Source organism: Tamandua tetradactyla, chromosome X (genome assembly GCF_023851605.1).
Source record: "Tamandua tetradactyla isolate mTamTet1 chromosome X, mTamTet1.pri, whole genome shotgun sequence".
Taxonomy (NCBI): Eukaryota; Metazoa; Chordata; class Mammalia; order Pilosa; family Myrmecophagidae; genus Tamandua; species Tamandua tetradactyla.
This window is the reverse complement of record NC_135353.1, coordinates 132,634,455-132,653,764: the sequence shown is the minus strand read 5'-3', so window position 1 is coordinate 132,653,764 and position 19,310 is coordinate 132,634,455. Positions and strand designations below refer to the sequence as shown.

The 19,310-nt window shown below is 54.5% G+C and overlaps 1 protein-coding gene and 1 long non-coding RNA gene across 4 annotated transcripts in view; one reads left to right on the top strand and one right to left on the bottom strand.

The window, feature by feature from the left end:
- Window positions 1-19,310, bottom strand: part of BCOR (BCL6 corepressor) — a 112,616-nt gene that overhangs the window by 71,716 nt on the left and 21,590 nt on the right. Inside the window, exon 1 of one of the 2 annotated variants that reach the window (XM_077145831.1) lies at window positions 11,476-11,590. The exons of the other annotated variant lie outside the window; for it this stretch is intronic. The gene's annotated coding sequence lies outside the window, so the exon portion shown is untranslated. Of the gene's footprint in view, window positions 1-11,475; window positions 11,591-19,310 lie in introns of those variants that run through there. 2 annotated transcript variants of the gene reach the window in all.
- On the top strand, window positions 2,794-9,411 carry LOC143670436 (uncharacterized). Of its 2 annotated transcripts, XR_013169357.1 has the most exons (4): window positions 2,794-3,499; window positions 3,782-3,839; window positions 3,928-4,062; window positions 9,170-9,411. It is a non-coding gene; the product is annotated as an uncharacterized LOC143670436 (long non-coding RNA). The 2 variants fall into 2 exon arrangements; XR_013169358.1 differs by lacking the exon at window positions 2,794-3,499 and having other exon boundaries at window positions 3,769-3,839.

The window sequence follows — 19,310 nt, the reverse complement described above, 5'->3', positions numbered from 1 at the left end:
CACGATCATGTGATGCACAGTGATTGTCACTAAAATGGATCACCGAAGAGGAAACTGAGTCTCAGAGGGCTTGAGTAACTTGCCTGCAGTCACACATCTGGTAAATCGTAGAGCTGAGACTCAAACCCTGTCTCTCTAAATCCAGATCCTTCTATCATGGCCCCTTCTCACCACACCCCCTGGCGTTTTCTCACTTCCTAGAAGAGAACATTCTTTTCAGATTCAACTGGTTTCCAAACTTGACTGTGCGTCAGTCAGCTGTGGCGAGTGTTAAAGATAGAGATTTCCAGGCCGCACCCCAAGCCTACTGAGTCAGAATTTTCAGGCATGGGGCCAGGAATCTGCATTCTAAACTGGTACCGCAGGAGACACTGAGGCGGTTAGTCTGTGAACCAGCCAGTGGGCTCCACTGCTCAGCCAGATTACTTTAGACCACTAGAGGCAACCGGTGAGCTTTGCTTCTATCCACTGTCAGAAACTCTCTTATCTGATTATGTGGACGCTCTCTTGACCCTCACTTCTGAGAAGTTTTTTCCACCCCCCACCCCCACCCCCAACACACACAACTCAGAGACAGAAGTTAATGGTAGTTCACTCGATCATTCTGTCTTTCTAGGGTAACTCATGTGTATTAACACATTGCAAGGCTCTGTGGTCCCCGCCCCTAAGAGCTTACCAGTGAGCTGAGGAGATAAGATAGGAAATCCTCACTGAGCACCAGATGATAAGTTTGGTGGTTGTAACAATACGCAGTAAGGGAATTGGGAAAATGAGACCTAAATGGGGACAATAAGAGACTGGAAGGGGCTCTGTGGGGAGAGCCCCTGGAATGGGCCTCGGGGTGTGATCACTCCAGGTAAGGGGAAACCCGGAGCTAAGGCTCCGAGGACAGAGCGGCAGGAGGGCATAGGTGGACAGCCGGAAACGGGCTTTGTGGCAGTTCTGGAAACAAGAGAAGAGGGGATACAGCAGGATCAGATTTGGAACTAGGGGCTGGGAGGAGCGGCCTGGAAGCTTGATCCAAATTTCCATTTTCTCAGTTTCCAAAAGTTACCATCACTAAACACTAAAGATCAAAAACCGAATTCCAGATTCTAGTGACAATTAAAAGAAAACCATGGGCTTTTATTTCTCAGGGTATCAGCTAACACTTTTCTCACAGTGGGTTTACAGAAGACCCTTAGGAGATTTTTAAACGAAGAAAAATACTTTGCTTTTGCCCTTTAGGAGCTTAAAGTCTAGTAAGATCCACCAAGAACGGCTAAAAGGAAAAAGGGTGAAAACTCTAAGTGCCAGCAAGGTGAACACTCATATATGGCTACGACCACTTTGGAAAAATGTTGGCAATCTCTATTAAAGCCGAACATGGGCATAACCTATGGCCCAGCAGTTTTGACTCCTGAGTGTACACACACCCAACAGAAATGTGTTCATCTGATCACTAGAAGGCAGGTACACAAACATGCACACCAGTGTTATTTGTAATAGTCCCAAACCAAAATTGCCCAAATGCCCATCAAGAGTAGAATAGTAGGTAAATACGGTACAAAAGAGAATGACTGGACTATACTACCCAAAAGCATAGTTCAACAAAACAAGCCAGACACAGAAAAGGTCCATACTGCAAGGTTCCATTTCTGTAAATTACCAAAATAGGACAATACTAATTAATGCTATTTAGAAGTTAGGATAGGGGTTACCTCTGGGAGGACAACAGATGGAAGGAGGTATGAGGAGATGTCTGGGGTGCTGGTGGTGTTTCGTTTCCTGATCTGGGTGCTGGCTATATGGGTATGTTTATGGAGCTGTACACTAATGATACGTGCGCTTTTCTGTGCAGCTATTTTGCTTCAATAAAAAGTAAGTCATCTTCATGGAGTTTAAATGAAGGCTTCAAGCACAGAAGGGCATCTGGGACAGAGTTGCAAAGAAATTTACACTGAAGGTGACAAAGAAACAAAGCAAGTCGTGGGAGGTTCGAAAGTTGATAAATTCAAGAGAGACAGAGTTAAATCCAGAGAAGTTGCCAATGAAATTGGAGACCAAGTTGCAATTTCAAGAACACACAGCACATGCTATAATGGTCCCAAAGACTGTTTAACATCCTGCTGGTATCCCTTCCAGTTCTGGCCCAGGATGAGTTACAGGAGATAGATCACCTCACACACCTCGGGAGAGGAGTGCCAGAAATTTCCCCAAGCACGCTGGGCTAAATCTCCATCGGGCCCTACCATTAAACTTCCCAGCCCCCAGACTCTCATTCCCTCTGCTCACAAGATAAAACCTTGACACTGCCACCTTGTATTTTTTTTTTCACCTTGCATTGATATATGGTGAATTCCTTTAGTTGGAATCACTTTGGGTGGTGGCAATTAGATTCCATTAACCATCGGAATCAATTGAAAAGCAAGCTTTCCTTCCTAAAGGGAAGGGCTGGGTTCCAGGACTTGGCTGACTACAGCACCCTGGAGGAATTCCGTGAAGGGAGGCCAGGTTCAAAAATCATCACTTTCCGGAAAGACAGTCGGGGATCCTTCCCACATTATTCAAGGATGGCATGGGCAGGACTAGGGGTAAAGCAGCTGCAAGGAAGGATTGGAATCTTTGACCTAGTGATTACAGAGTCCAAAGTCCTTCCTTAGCAAATGAAGAAGCTGTGTCCTGAAGAGCTGATGAGACCAGCTAATGGTCTAGTTGGCAATAAAGCAAGACCTGAGGGTGACAAAGAAACAAAGTAGGACACCTCTTGGGTCCTACTCAACTTGTACCACTCTTAGATGCACTCAGAGGGCAGCAAGTAAATTTGCTGGGTCTGGGGTCTCCTCTCCTGCCCTGCCTACACCTACAGCCCAGGGAAGCCCAAGGAAGGAAAAAAGGTCTCTATCTTCTCTTACCATTGGGATGGCCCGTGGCCCGTCTTCTCAGGTTTCCTGAGGTTGGTGGCAATGACCCAGAAGCCTCTGGTCCCATAATAACACACCTCAGGGATGCTAATATGTAATTATTGCATGGAATTATTTAAATTTAATTTAAAACAGAGGAGTCCCAGGAAGGCGGTTTTATCGTTTGATAAATGTATTTGTATATATAAATGTCATAGCTAGAGAAACATAGTTTTGGTTTGAACCATCTGTTTCAGATTGCATTACTGTTCTCAATTCTTCACTCTGTCCTGTATCCACATCCTGTGTCATGTGATTTTGAAATCCATCCCACTAAAGGTGGAGTGTACCTCCCCACCCCACCAACGTCAGGCCACATTACATTTGACCAACAGAGTGTAGACAAAGAAACAGCATGGCGGTTCTCAGTCTAGGACTTACGCGTCATTGGTTTCTTCTCTACCCTTTTACCCTTTGTCCGTGGCTATGAGGAGAGCATGTCCTAGGTAGCCCACTCATTCATGGACAATAGAAAACACATGGAGCAGATCTGGATCCAACCACACTTGGAGGCGAGCCCAGCTGAGAGCAGCTAACCACAGCTGACCCACAGACATGTAAGTGAGAATTAAACGCTTATGGATGTAGGCTACTCAGGTTGGGGTGGTTTGTTACACAGGATTAATTATGGCAATAGCTGACTGGCACACCATCCGAGCAAATTATTCTGTCAATCCAGGATTCAGAAAGCACAATCTACTATCTGAAAGGACATCCCATCTCTCTTCTATCTCCTTACTCTTCTTGGGGTGTTTATTACAGCCTGAAATAGTATAGTTTTTTTTTTTTTTTTTTTTTTTTTTGCTTATACATTCATTCAGTTTCTCTTTCATTCTCAGTAAACCGTAGTTTGACGATGGCTGGAATACTACGAATGCCCAATCTTGTGAGGTGCAGGTGGGTGTGAAATAATGATGGGCAGAACTAATGTATATAGTGCTTTTTCTCTTTAGCTTACCTGCCTCTTATCTAATTTATGTTCCAGCATGCAGCTCAACGATTTGGTGACAGGCAGCGTTGAGGAAGAAGACATTTGTGGGAAAAACTATCGAGAACAGGAGACCTCTGAGTGTCGTCCCTGATGAGGGATGCGTGATTCTTCCCCAAGGAGCCACTCCAGGTGGGTTGGTTCCTTCAGAAACTGTGAAAAGCCAGCAAGTGACTTGACTGGTTCCATTTGATATACTGGCAACACAGAAAAATTTCTGTACACTGCACCAGGAGTTGTTCTCCATCTTAGGGGGTTTCTCTGGGTGTCAGTTCACCTGGGGGGGGGGGGATTCAAAGGGATGTATGTGGCTTCCAGGAGCTGTCAGAACAGTTGACTCTCTGGCATTGTGCCAGCATCACACGTTAATTAAATTATACGGGAGAAACACCACAATGCCAAGGTCAGATATTACAGCCATTGGAGCCTAACATTAGGCGCAGTATTTTATAGCATAGAGCAAAGTATGCCTTTAAACTTTTAAACTTATTCCTTTATCTTTCTCCAGTCCTCTTTTGCCTCTGGCTCTCTAAGATGCCCACCCATCTTCAGTACTCCCTGAGTGAAAAGTATCCTAGCCAACTTTGTCCAGGGGTCCACGGGCCCCTCTTTGGCTTGCCAGAGAATGGGGGCTCCTGGGATGAGTCTGGTTGCTCTGTCTGACCCTCGACTAGACCTGAAACAGGGCATTTGGAGAATAACAGTCCTTCCTGGGGCTATCTCTAAAGCACATGCCAGTTCTTTTCTTTTAAGGTGGTTCTATCAGCAGGGCAGCTACCAACCAGGCAAGAAAATGGGAAAGAAAAAAAAACACACAAAAACATAAAACAACTTTCCCTCCAAATGTATTTTTAATAAGCACGGCTAGAAACTGTCCATGAGCATGGAGATGGTCCGCGGGAAGCCCTCGTTGCCAACCCACCGCTCTGCTACAGCTTGGAGGCAGAGCTGAATGAGGGCAATTCTCCCAGTTAGGCAAGGAAGGATTATGAAGCCACGTTCCCGGTTTTCTCGGGCCTCATTCCCAGTTACCAGTGAAAACTCGGAAGCCATGAACTCAGGACCAAGTGACTTATGTGGAATCAATCTCCAAAGCAGAGTTGATACCAAGTGTGTTTATCAGTTCTCACCAACACTTCCTCAGCACTTTCTATTTGCCAGGCACTAGTTCAAGAGTTTTATGTCATTCAACTAATATAATCTCACAACATTCACAACACTGTGAAATAAGTTGTATTATTACGGTCCATTTTACAGATGGGAAGAGTGAGATACAGAGAAGAACAGCTTAAGGTCACACAGCCAGTAAAGTGGCCGAGCCAGGTTTTGAACCCAGGCAGTCTGGCCCTACCACGCCAGATCCTGGATAGTTCTGTACTACTGAATCCCACAAGCTTTATTAAATGCCTTTACTAGGCATGAGGTGTTGGTAGGGAGCTGGGGACTGAGGGTGGGGCGATAAACAAGCAAGCCATGTATCTCCGAGGGCTAAGTATGCCTAAGTAACACTGGAAAATGAAGTTAAATTAATTCAGATCTTTGAAGGGATTTTGGATTATTTCCAAGGGTAGGCGTGTTGAATAAATATAGCGCTTTTGAAAATCTGCCTTCATAGATGGGTGTTCACTGCACTGTTCTTTCGGTTGTTTGGTTTGTTTGGGTTTTTATGGGGGGGGACTGAAATTTTTCAAAATGAAAGAAACTTTTTTTAAAAACGTTCAGCCTGAATGGGCTAATCTGGGAAGGGTAAGCAAGAAACTGGTTAACTGAGGAATGGGATGGGAGAGACAAACTTTTCCCCATAGTCCCTTTTATACCCACAGATATTTGTGCTACATTCAGGTGTTGCCTGTAACATCTGCCATTAATGTGACATTATCAGGGGTGGGGGTGGGGTGGGGTGGGGGGAGTTGGGAAAGAAAGAACAGAACTCCCAAGCTCCCCAGTCCCTATTCAGGAAGTCGGCTGCTGAGAGTCTGGAGGAAACACACGATGCACCCTTTGGCTTAACAAATACATATACCCGAGGTGTAAAACCAAGGGCTGCTCTTTCTCTCAGCTTTAGTGTGAGCACAATGAGGCCTCCCACCCTGTGGGGCTTATTTCTCTTAGGGAGACTAAGGAGGGCCCTTAGGAGACTCTAAGGAGGGTACTGGGCATCCTCCAGCCACCCCCCAAAGCCATAATAAGCACAGTACCGAGCAGATGAGAGGAGCTCTTGAATGCTCATTGAATGAATGGCTGGCCTTCTGTGAAGGACCACGTGGCCCGATACCCTCCCCATTCGTATGTGTGGATAACTCTTGGGGCCTGAACATCACACATCCCAAGTTAGCAGTGTTTCCAGGCCTTGACACCCATAGAACATGGCAATATTTTTATGGCATACAAGGGTAAACAGACACGGCTACCTGAGGCCTGAAGCCAGTCAGGGGACTTGGGCCACCCCCAGCTCCACCAGGCCACCCCAAGGGGCTGAGGGGATTCCCCTCCTTGACCCACTGGCAACCCACTCACTCTAGGGAAGCTCTGGGTTAGGGCCTCCTGGGGCTTGGGCTTGGTCAGGGGGTGTGCCCAGGTCTGGGGGGTGACGGGGGCCTGAGTGGTGGGCTGGAGAGGGCACGCTGCCAGCTCTGGCTGGCCCTGAGCCAGGAAATCTGACTGAACTTGGGCCAGCCCTGTTGGCCCACAGACTCTGTAAGCTGAACCGCTCCAACGCTCCTTGCTGCCTTTGTTTTCACTTCCCCCCAGTTCTCCCTTAGTGTTTAGGAATGCGCTTTGAAGGTTCTAGCGTGTTTCGCCTTCTGCTTAGGGAAACCAAGAGCAGAGGCTGGGCCCAGGCCAGATGGCTCGAGGGAAGGCACCTGTGATCACACTGAGAGTGCCCCAAGGGGCAGGTGGAATCCGGGGGGTGTGTGGGGTGGAGAACACTAAGCCAGTACCCCCCCTCTCTGGCAAGCGGCTCCACTTCCAGTGCTAAACCTTGGAGATTCTCAGGCTTGTTTTGTTAAGGGAGGCAGTATTCCTTCACCAGCTCCCCCAGAGAGCCTACATTTGTCCAGGAGCTTTGGGGGTGGGGGTGGGGGTGTAAGCTATACTCTTGGATGTGTCCAGGGTAAAACAGAGAACTGCAGTGAGGGCTCTGGCTACAAAACCTGCCTCCTCAATTTGCATTAGAAGAATTTTCCCGGCTTGCCTTGGGAAACAAAGTCAGGCCCTCCAGGGAAGGTGAAGTGGAGGGCTTGGGGCCCAGGCAGCCTCTCTCCCATCCCCGCCCTTGGGAGAATGCTCTCACATCTACTTTATATAGAGGTGTCCCTTGCTACAGGCTGACTTCTGGCCTCGCTGCCGTCCTGTGAATCCCACAGTGGGCTGCATTTAAAAGCCAAAGGGACCCTGGAAGTGGTTCTCTCCTTCTCCCCTTCCCCAGCCCCCTTGCCCGCTACCCTCCATGGCTTTAGGTACTAGGTATATTATCAGTAACCCCTGCTCTGTCCTTTGAGGCCTCACACTGCTGTGGCCCCTCACATGCTTTGGACACAGCAAGCATTTAATAAATGCTTGCTAAAGGACTAAAAGTCTGGGCCTCTGAAGTGGCTGTGAGCACTCAGGATCCTGAATAAAATTCGCTCTCCTCCTCTGACCCTGCTTCCTGAAGTGGAGAGCTCTGGGCTCTGGACTCACTTTGCTGCTAACGCATGGCCTTGAGCTAGGGTTTTCTCCTCTTGGAACCGGATTCCTGAGCTGGGTGGCATGGGGAAGGGGGCGGGGTGGAAGGAGCATTCCATAAAAGCCCTGGCAGACCTTCGAAGGGATTGGCACACACTCCTGTTTGCAAGCTGTCCCTTTAGCCCCAGGCCACGCCATTTCCATCCTGCCTGGGACCAGGTCTTAGTGGCCCCTGCCCCCCTCCCCCCTCCCCTCATAGGCAGAGCCGGGAGGTGAGGATTCCCTGCTGCTCTGCTGCACTCTGTTGAGCTTCAAGACACACACCTGGTCCTTGGGATCCTGACACATCTGCTCCTTTCTGTCCCCACAGCCATTTCTACAGCACTGGCTTCTGTGCACGACAGGGCTGTGGCTCATGAGTGATAACTCCAATGCCACCAAGGCACCCGAGTCATTTTTCAGCAGCTAGCATTTTCCGTTTGGAATCGCGGCAGGCCTCCCTCTCCCCCGGTGGTGACATGGGGCCCTGTTCCCATACGTGCGGGTTATGGACTTTTCCCCCCTGATTTCTACTTCTTGATTTCAGCAGGAGTGTTCACGTGCCACGCTTAGGATCTGCTGAGGGTAAACAGAAAGTGCAACCAGAGCGGGGATCCCTTCCTCCTCTCTCTCTCTGTCTCAAGATACACTTTCACTGCCTAGGTAATGACTGCCTTTCCCCCTAGCTTCCTCTCAGCCTCCTTATATTTAGTGCACATTGCCCTGGATAGAGTTTAATTAGGCACCCATACACCCAGGGGCAGGAACCGAGGACCCCCTATCCGATTGAGCCTGAGCAAATGGGGCCCGGCCGGGATGCCGGAGCCTGCAGCCAGCCTCCCCCGGCTGGTAAGTGATGGGCTGCCAGCAGGTAGAGGAGGTTGTCCATTCTCAGCTAATGATCGCCTTAGGCGCCAAGTGATGGAAAATCCAGGCGGGCTGGCGAGCTGCAGGGCGCAGCCGGGGACAATTGTATGGACCAGTTTAACACGGCTGGGGGAGGGATGACAGAAGGAATGCTGCATGCGTGCATGTGTGTGTGTGTGTGCGTGCGTGCGCGCGCGCGCATGTGTGTGTCTGCGTGTCTCCCGGTCTCCTTTCTCTCCTCTCCCTGCCGCCTGTCCCTCGCTCCTTCTCTCATTTTAGGTTTTCTCTTCTATTTCTAGCCCACGCAAGTTGAAATTAGAAAGGTCTTTGAATTCATTTATTTGTTTTAATAAAGACAGCATTTTTAAGCAGCATATTTGCAGCAATTGAGTGTTAAACTAAACACCAAGCCAACTAAATGTGTTAGGGGGAAATGAAAAGTCAGTTTACAAGAAACATATAATTAACACGTTCTTTGACTTTCCCTAAGCCTTTGTCTGGCTGAGGACAAGACAGAGAAACCATAATCAACTTTAATAAAATGAAAGATGGTATCGAGGCAAAAGGGAACAAAAAAGTTTGGGGTGGGAAACAAAGGCCGAAGAGGGGTTCTTGAGTTATAATAAATATGTTAAAAAATAAATCTTTGCTTCCTTATTTTTAGTCAACAGCCATTTTCCTCTTCCAACTAGGAAGATTTTGTCCCTTTTGGACCGTGCCTGGGATCAGCCGCCGAAGCTGAGACCCGGGGTAGAGGGGTGAAGGTGGTACAAGGAACCCACAGATGCCCGGGAGTTCAGCACGCTGAGAAATCCAGGCAAATGGAAATTACCATCACACAACACCGGAGTCTTCACATGGCCTGACTTCCAATAAAGTTCCTCCCTCCTCACTCCTTGGAGAAAGTGAAATAAGACATTAGACTTTCAATAATCTCATATGGTGATGATCAATCAAAACCCGGAGGAGAGGGCCAATTTATAGACATCGTATCTGCTTCGCTGGGCGGCTGGAATCAGGGAGCTGAAAAGAACACTGTGCTCGCCTTTGATGTGTGGAGTTGCCCCAAAATGACAAACGCCAACAAACATTGCCTGTACACAAGGGGTCTTTTCAAAGGGACAGGATGCTCCCAGAGAGGCCAGAGTTAGGTGGGTCACTGTGGGGACCTGCCGAAAGGCACAAGCACATGTTTAGGCCACATGAAAGCTGTTTCTTTTTATTATCTTCTGGCTATTTTAAGTTGGAGTTTCCATCTTTCGTGTTTGTTTTATCGCCAATGAAGTTTATTTACTGAATTAACTTTTAATGGACCCTCTACTTTGTTCTTCAAAGTTGGCTTCTAAGACTTGGACCTTTTTAGCCAGGACCCCTCTCGCCTTTGTCACCAGTTCTCACTCCTCAGTCCTGGAGGTGAAGGGCTCAGCCTCTGTTAACCCCTTGCCTGCTGGTGTCTTTCTCTGTAGTTACTAATCACCTCCTTTTGATCATTGCCAAGTTCTCAGGTTGAAGGAAGGAGAAAAGACCCTTGACCACTCTGGCTGGCTTTCCACATGAGCCTGAAAATGTCGACAAATTTGAAACATCTGCCAGGCTGCTTTGGTCTGATTGCTAAAATATGCCGACCTCAAGCCCCCTCCCCCCCGCCCCTTTTAATCTGTTTCATATTCACAAATTAAGCATTTAGTCTGGGTAATAAATCAGGGCGGTTTACGAGGCTCACACGAGACAAACAAGCGAGAAGGGCGCAACACAAGCCCCTGGAAGCGGAGAGCGCCGAGCTGCCTGGAGTCGAAAGCTCCACGCGCTCCAACGCAGACAGCAGCCCCGGCGCACTCCGACACGCCGCCAGCACCCGCACTTTGGCGGGTCCCCGAGAGGGTGGGACCGGGGGGGAGGGCAGGGGAACAGCCCCAGCCTGGGGCCTCGTCCCTCGAACCCTCCGCGCAAACCCGCCCTAGCCCAGGGCAACTCGGCGCCCCCGCCCGGCCAGGGAGGGGCCGCTCGTGGAGGCGACAACCTCACCCAGCACACACCCTGCGGTGGGCCCATTAAGCCTCTCCCAGCAAAGCTGGCTGGATGCCCCTCCCCCATCGCCTCCATCCGGCTGGGCTCGGCCTTAAAGATCCCAGGCCCACACTCTCCAGGGAAGCAAATGATCCCCTCCAGTCCATGTGGGACCCCCTCTAAACCTGGGCGCTACACACCCTCCCCCCTCTCTCCGCGCTGCCCCCTCCCGCGCTTGGGTCCCGCGCTTGGGAAAGCTACTTTCCGATTTAGACTGGGGGTGGGGGGGCCTCCCCTTTGGGATGGATGAAGACCTAAGAGGGACATGGGAAGGAAGACACACTCAGGGCCCAGGGCCCCGGAGTCACCTCGTCCGATCCTCCCTCTCTCTGCTATGCTCAAGTTCCCTATCGACTGGCGTTCTCGATGCCATCGCGGGACGCCGCGGCAGAGAAGCGGAGGGCGGGAAATCGAGAAGCCGGAACCCGCAGCCCACCCTGGACCTGGGGGCGGAGGGAGGCAAAGGAACGACTCCCTCTCCCCGCAACACAGTACACACGTCGCCCTTCCTCTCCTCCCCTAGCACACATTCCGACTGCGAAAGCCATTACCGCCGGCGCGCGAGAGACTTTTTAAATATTTACAGACCGCTCTCCGCACGGTAGCCTGATCCATCTTGTGGGCGCGGAGGCGGGGCACGGACTCCACTCTCGGGGAGGCGCGGAGCCGGAGCGGGGGGCTCCAGCCGCCTCCCCCAGAGAGCCCCTAGCCGTCCCGGAGCCCCCACCTTACTTCCCTCCACCCTACCCCACCACCAGCACCAGCCTAGGAGGGGGCCGAAGACTGCGCACGGTGCTCCCGGGGCCCAGCCCGGCCGGAGAGGGTGGGGGGCAGCGTCCGGGAGGAGGGAGGGCCCGGAGGCTGATTTAAAGGTTCTCACCGGGAAGCAAGCAAGGCACAGACCTGAGAGCCGCCGCGCGGTGAAATCCGAGGAGCTCTCTTGGCGAGGAGGGGCTGTCAGAGGCCATTTATCTCTCGCCAGAGTGGAGGCTCGGCTCCCACACCGCCCGCGAGTAACAATGGCAGCGATCAGCAGCTCTGCACGCGCTTCAGTGCATGAATGGATTGCGGAAGATGCCTGCGCTCTGCTCGGCTCACGCGGCTCTCCGAGCGTCCCCTCCCCGCCCCCGCCACCTCCCCCCCACCTCCACCGGGCTCACCCGGCCGGAGCAGGCACCTCGCGCCTCCGGGTTCGCGAGACCGATCTCGCGGCGCGGTTACCCTTGCACCGATCCTCCCCACCCCAACACACACATCTCCAGCTGCCCCTCTCCCCGCCGCCGTTCCCAGGGCCTTGGCACCTCGCCACCAAGTGTCATTAGGGGTTGAAACTTGAAACAAACCTTCCCGACGCAGACACCCCCGCCGGCCCCCTCCCACCATCGCTCCCCTCGCGGCAAGTTTACTTTCAAGGAGTTGGGCTGTGTTTCCGCCGCAAAAGCCGGCCCTGTGCGGGCCCAGGTGGGGAAAGGACGAGCTCTGGGAGGTGTCTCCATCTGCCCGGGAAAACCCCTCCCACATATTGGTGGCTAATCCATCGTGAGTCCCTGCGGTCGGCACACGCAGAGCGGACACCCTTATCCCGGGCCCACATATCCCGCCCACTTGAGGGTCTGCGACAAGAACCGTGCGCCTTCTCGGCAGTTTACAGTCTTGAGAGTTCTTAGAGAACACAAGACCGTGAAGCCCATCGCATAAGTGTTGCCCCTCAACTCTGCAAAGTAGGTCTCATTAAAGCTCCGCTCCAGCTGTGGCCTAGGACTAGGAGCAGCGGGTAAGGCATTGAGGGAGATCCCGAGCCCTCTGGGGTGTGCTTTGGTGGATTTAAACCAGAACCACGGGGATGTTTCTGTCCCGGGGATACGCCGAGCCCCCGGATGCATAAGTCGGCGCCGGGTGGGAAAGTGCGGCCCGCAAGGGGCGGGAACTCGCCACGACCCCGAGGCAGTACGACGTCACCAGCAGAAAGTGGCCCAACTGAGCACGGATGTGGGAAGGCGGTCACACGTGTGCAGTGAGCCCGTGTCAAAGCCGAGACTGCGCTCGGAGAGGCAGAGCGCGACCGGCCGACCCAGGAGACTGGCGAGGAACCGGCAGCGAGATAAAGCGGGAGGAGAGAGCCGGGGAGGTTCAGTCGCAGAACCGGAAACGCAGGCGACAGCAGCAGCCGCCAGAGCCCCAATGCCGAGGCGTGCGCAACCAGGCCTTGCCTTGCAAACACCATTCGCGCGCCCAGGGTCATGGCTACCAACTCCCGGCGGGGCCTGCTGCCAGGGCTGGTCTCTGGCAAGCCTAGGGCCCTCCCAGCAGATGGCCGGGCACCCGGAGTGGCATTTAGCGTGCCGAACCCCTCTGGTCCCTGCCCCTGCCTGAGTCCCGGACAAGGGTGATGGGTCAGATGAGCTGGGCACTTTCTCCAGCACAGCCCTGGAAGAGCTCGGGTCTCCGCACCGGGCCTCGGGCAACTGTTTATCAGACTTGACCCGGCAGGGGGGCCTGGCCGCCGCCCTCCACCGACTTTCCATCTGGGCTCCCAGATCACCAGATCTTTTCGGCACAGCCCACGCCTTGACCTTCCCGCAATGAACAGTGTCATGCGGGAAGAAAGCACCAAACTCGGGTTCTCCGAGACGCCCCACCCCCACCCCCCGCCCCGCCACTGCCCGCACCCTGGGCCAGGCGGTCTCCCCACTCCACCATCCCCCATCCACCCCCACCGCCACCCGCCTCCACTTCTCGACTCCCTCCGGCCCCCGCAGCCCTCGGCAGCCGCCGCGGAGCGCTCCTCTCCTCACTCGGATGAACCGAACACTTTCTCGCGGCTGTTGGCTTTGCGCACACTCGATGCACCTACCCCCACCGCGCGCGCGCGCGCGGGCACACACACACACACACACACACACGGATCTTTTTCGCCCTTCCTGTCTCCCTACTGGGCGTCCTCGAAACCTGACTGCCTAGCACGAACGCAGTCACTACAGAGCTGGGAGCCTGGGAGAACAGGTGGAGGTGGCCGAGGGAGAGGAGAGGGCCTTTCATGGGGGAGGGAGCTCACGTCAGAAAGAAAGAGGAGAAACCAGCGGGGAGACACTGCCTGCAGGAGAGGAGGAGTATAAAGGGGAAAGCCAACACTAATCCCTCAGCCGGCCGACTTAGGGCCTGACAGTTTACAAAAGCCTTTTCCCTGAATATTATCTCATTTGCGCCAGCCTTGCCACCGGGCTGTGAGAGAGGGAGGGCAGAGAGCACTACCCCCAAGTGCAGAGGAGGGAAAGGGGCCCGGGGTGGTGGTTAAGAGAGGCAGGACAAGGTCACAGATCTGAGTAGTGGAGGAGGCCTTGAGGCCTGAGCTTTTCTGCTCTGAAATCCACTTTCCTGTTGAATAGCTCTGTGTGTGTCCTCTCTGGGTAAATATCTTGGGGGGGGGGGGGGAAGGGGGGCCAGAGGAGGCGCAGCCAGACAGGAATGAACATCCAGTTGGGAAAGTCCAGGAAGGAAAGTCCACACCACTTTCTCTGGCCGGGTCTCACACACCAGCCCCTGCTTTCCACAGCAAGCCTGTAGCCTGGGACCTGGCCCCACAACCCGCCAGGCCCAGGGCCAAGCCCTTAGTGCCTGGCTGTGTCTTCAGAGTGGCTTTCGCAGAGGTCCAGCTCTGTTCCTCCACTCAGCCCTCCTCTCTGCCTATCATCCCTACCCACCCCACCCCACCCCACCCCCAGTCTTGGCTGCAGGATGCCTTGCATCCAACTGTGGTTTCCGGGCAATAAAACAACTATTAAAGTCTCAGGCACGGCTGGTGATTTGCATCACATCCTCTCGTGCATGGATTCAATATTTAATACACAATATTGAATACGGATATTAAAAATCAATAGCTGGGGACCCCTGGGGAGGCCGCACAGTGCGATTCGGCTTCGGAAAGGCAACCAGCAACTCCAAAAAGACGGGAACCAGCAAGTTCAGCCAAGCTGAGCCCAGCGCCAGGGGAAGTGAGGAGCAGTAGATGCGCAGAGCTTCCTGAAGTGCTTATCTGCGCCATTCCTAAATGGAGCCAAACGGAGGCCAAAGGACCGGTAGGTACACCCCCAGGCTTTACTAGTTGGGGTGGGGGTGAGGGAGGTGAAGAGTAGGGCATATTTCAAAGCTGGCTACCCAGTGGATGGAGTCGATTTTGTTGTTATTGTTATTTGCACTTTGGTTTGGTTGGGGTCTGAGTCCTGCAGGCAGGCTCTCAATTCTCCCGCCAGGGTTCCTTCCCCGGGCCTCAAGACATCCATCACCAGAGGCCCCAGGGGAGCTCCCAGCCTAAGCTTTCAGGGAGATGGAATGGCAATTTCAATGACTCCGTATACTCTTTGCACAGGAAAAGAAAGGCCCATGCCTGATACCAGCTAGGAGTCACAGGGTCTTCCGCGGTACCGCCAGCCTTCAGGACAGAAACCCTTACTCTCCAGCCATGTGATCCCAAGGGCCCAATGATGGCGAGGTGGTGACAGAGGGACAGGGAAGAAAAGGCGGCTGATGCAGCGAAACACTCCTGCTCCAGAACTAGAATTGAGATTGTCTGTTCAACATCTAGGAGAAGAGCTGGTTCAGGGGACGAGGGGCACATAATTATCTTTTAAGGCCTGCAGAGGAACACAAATTACTCTCTTCTTCATAAAAATATAGAAATCTAGCTTACCCTAAACAGAAACAAGGTTCTTTGCCCTCCTATGGTAGGGCTGAAGGAAATTAACATCTTTGAGACAATTCTTTTTTCCCCACTACAGAAAGGGAAGATAAACTAACAGTGGAAGACACGCTTAGGTTATCTGATTGGAAGGGCTTGGAGGATTTCAGATGCCAAGGAACTAGGTGAACTTGACCAACGGAATTGCCATCCGAGACAACAAGTCATATTACTAATTTTATAGATTCCCCCCCCTTTTTTTTTTATCATATCTTAAAATCAATATAGATTAACTTGGAAATCTTGTGGTTATACAGAGAGATTGAGAAGACCCCCTCAGGAAAACCCCATAGTGGTGGTTCAGGTAGGAGGGAAGGGAAGAGGTGTGGAAAATGACAGTCAGTGCGCCTGAGGCCTTGGCTCTTTGTTCCCGAACAGTTGTCAGAGAACCATCAAAGCGAGGGAACTGGCTGCCTTCTCAGAACCGTCAGAGGAAAAGCTGATGCTTCCTGGCTGCTATAGATCCCCTTGGTGGAGGTTTTGCCCACCCAGCCACCCAGGAGTTTGCCTGAGGGTGTTGCATGTTATGGGGTTCTTCAGACTGGGGTACAGCTACTATAACAATGTGAGGCCCTGAGGCTCATGAAACCCAAAAGTTCTGGGAGGAAAAGACATCCTGAGGCAGATGTTGGATATAGGATAACTGCTCTAGCTCTAGCGTCATCAACAATGTCTTCCTGGGTCCAATGCCCTGAAGTGTTCTTTGCTTCTCCTTGCCTTGGCTATCTGCCAGGCTCTGTGCTTCGTATCAAGCATGCAGACTCAGAGTTTGCACCAAGCGGCCACATGTGCCTAGGGTATGTGAGGACAGGCCACTGGAGAACCAGTCCCAACTGAAGGGGTAACCAAGGCCCAAGAAGGCCTGTGGCACAAGTCTAGAGCTGACCCATCTTGAGGGAAGCACACCTCCAGGAGCAGCTGAGGCCAGCACGTTTGCATCCGGGACCCACTTGGCACCTCAAACCAAAAGGCAAAGTGCCGTTGCTGTGGATCCCTGGAGCTAACCCCAAGGTCGAAGAGACGCTCTGCGTGAGACACCTCCACACAAGTTCCAAATGTAGAGTGGGGGGGCAGGACGGAGGGGGCATTTTCCTGCTTTCCACCATCCCACCTTTCTGTCCTGTTTCCCTGGAATGAAATGAAATTCGAAAGTTCTAGTGGAGCAGCTCTTGGAGCCCCCTTCGGGTCTGTCACTACCTCCTGGTTCACAGGCGTGGGGGCGACGACTTTCAGCCTCGAGGGTCCCCTGGACTTTATTTGCACTCTTCATACAAGGGGCCTGGGATTCTGGCGCAAAGCCTCACAGCTCCGATAAGACTCTCCCTCCCCTCCCACGCCCCGCAGCAATCCCCACCCCCCGGAACTGCTGGGGTGAATGCGGGAGCCTGAGGCCGGGGTCAGCGAAGGGACGGTCCCCATCACCAACAAGTTGCCGGGCGAGATAACAGCTGTGGTAGGGGGAGGGGAGCTGCAGGCAGCCACGACTGAACGGTCGCGATCTAGAAAATTCAACAAGAGGCCGCCGCGGTGGCGGTGGCGGCGGCGGCTCCAATTAGCTGAGCCAACTCGGAAAGCAGAGAGCGAGGCGGCGGCCAGCCGATCGTGCCCGGGGCGAGCAGGCGGAAGGGGGCGCGGGGTCTCAGAGCTGCCCCGGAGGCCCTCCGCCGGCCCCTCCCGCGGGTTCTCGGAGCGCGCCTGGTGTTTATACACTGTCCTTCCGACACGGGATCAAGTTTCAGGCCGCGCTGGAGGCGCCGGGGGCCGGCCACAGGCCCAGGAGAGGGGAAGAGCTGGAGCGGGAGCAAAAGCAGCGCTAAAGGCTGGCGAGGAGGCCCGGCGCGCGTGGGCGCAACTCGCGCTGCGGATCCCCCAACCACCCACACGGGGGCGGGTAGAAGGAGGGGAGAGACCACTGGGCAGGCGGAGTTGCGGGGCGCTATCTGCAGGTAGATACACCTCGGAAGTTGCCAGAGTGGAGTGCTGCGCTCCCTTGACAGAACTCACCCCCGGGAGGGGACCGGTTGTAGGCTGAGAACCCAGGCTTGGCCACTGTTGCCCCAAACGCCCCTTGGGAGTTCTTTACCACCCCCACGCCCATCATCCTCCCCTTTGATAGACCACCCGATCCAGGTCATTGTCGGGGGCCACGTGTCTGTGGACTGGAGGAGAAAGAGGCGAGGGGCCTCGGGCCGAGTGTCGGGAGGACTGGCTACTGCGCGCTTCCACCGAGCTGGCAGCCCGCAGGGGCCCCACGCTGCCAGGCAGCGGCGGGTGCGCTTCCAGCAGCGCCGGCCCACTGTAAACACCCGCGTGAGCGCCCCTCCCCGTCTGGGCTGGAGACCTCACCCAAACACCGTGTCGCCTCCCCTCCGACTCCCAGAAAAGGTCGAGAACCAAAGGGAGGGGTGGGAGTGGGGGGCGAGGCTTGGGGGCCGGATCTTGGGAAGGAGGGCCCCCACCCCACCCCCAGGCCACCCGGGCCTCGAAGCGAGCGTTCTGAACCTGCAGGGGTGCGGGGTGCTGCCGGCAGGGGAGGGAGGCAGCGCCTGCCCCCTCCCCACTGAATGTCTGCTTTGTTCCGGAAAACAAGGGAAGCATTAGGCTGCTGCCCCCGGGGAAACACAAAACTTCTTTTTGAATCTCGGGAAGGGCGGTTGACTGCGCTACGGGGCTCCCGAGACAGACCGAGGAGGGGAAAAACTGAGAGGGCGGGAGGAGACTGGAAGACTCCGGAGAGAGGCCGACGGACAGAGTCGGGGGTGGGGGTGGGGAGCGGAGAGAAGAACCGCCAAGGGTGACCTGGCGGAAGACCCGGGAACCTGACTCTGCGCGAAGGTGCCTCGCGAGTTCCAGCCAGCAGCCGGCCCGGCCAAGTGGCGCCTGCCCAGCCGGCGGCCGTGCCAGCTTCCTGCCCTGCCCAGGACCACGGAGCAGCCGGGGACGCGGCCGCAGGCTGGGCCGGAATCGCAGAACGGCTGCGGGATGGGGTGGGGATGGGGACCCACAAGTAACCCCAGCCCGGGGCTTTCTGCAACTCCTCCTTCGAAAGAGGGCTTGGACCCCGGGCCTGTGGGGCTTCGGCCAAGGGCTTTCAACCTTGCGGGCGGTTGTGGCTAAGATCCAGGGATCTCGCCCACGTGGAGTGTGGGGGATAGACTGGGGTGTCCTTGATCTCACTGGATGCCCCCTAATCCGATCTCCTCCCATCCCAACTCTCCCGTTTCGAGGGGACTGGGTCAGTGCTACCGTGGTTGGTATGACCAGGCAAGGGGACTAGCGAAAGCAAACCTGGAGCTCGCATGCTCACCAGCTACCTGTCCTCCGCCGCCTTCGCTTTGCTTTTCCCGCACCCAAGGAAGGGGAGGGCACCCAGGCGCTCCCTACCCCCCACGGGGGCGCTTCCCTCAGCCTCAGAAGCTCAGCGGCAGAGCGAGGGTTTTCCCCCTTTCCCCTGGGCTCGCTGCGTTTCTGACTTCCTCTAAATCTCCCTCCTCGATCCGAAAAGCCCCGAGGAGAGGAGCCGAGAGGAAGCACGCCGCTAGTGTGCGAAATGAAGACCATGTGTGGGGACGGCGGCATCAGAGTGTAGCCGCGGGGATGGGGAGTGGGGGGGGGGGGTAGGGCGCAGGGCCAAAGGCCCCCGCACCGTCCAAGGCTCGAGGCAGTGGCAGCCAACGCCTCGGCTGGGCGTTGGGGACGCGGTGCCGCTGTGCGAGGCTGCGGAGAGGCTGAGCTGGCCTCGTGGCGGGTAGCGGGGAGGGGGCGCCGGGGCCGCCGTGCCGTGGGGGGGCGGGGGCGGGGACGCAGCCCTGGCTTCCCGGGCCGCAGCTGCGACCCGGGGCGCAAGAGCAGATCGTGCTCGGCGGCGGCGGCGGCGGCTCGGGCCCGCCGCGCTCACAGCTGAGAATCAACAAAGAGAGACGGCGGGGGAGGGGCGCCGCCGAGCGATCGCGGTCTGCTGTGGAATAATAAAAAATAATTAATAATGATAATAAGAGAAAAA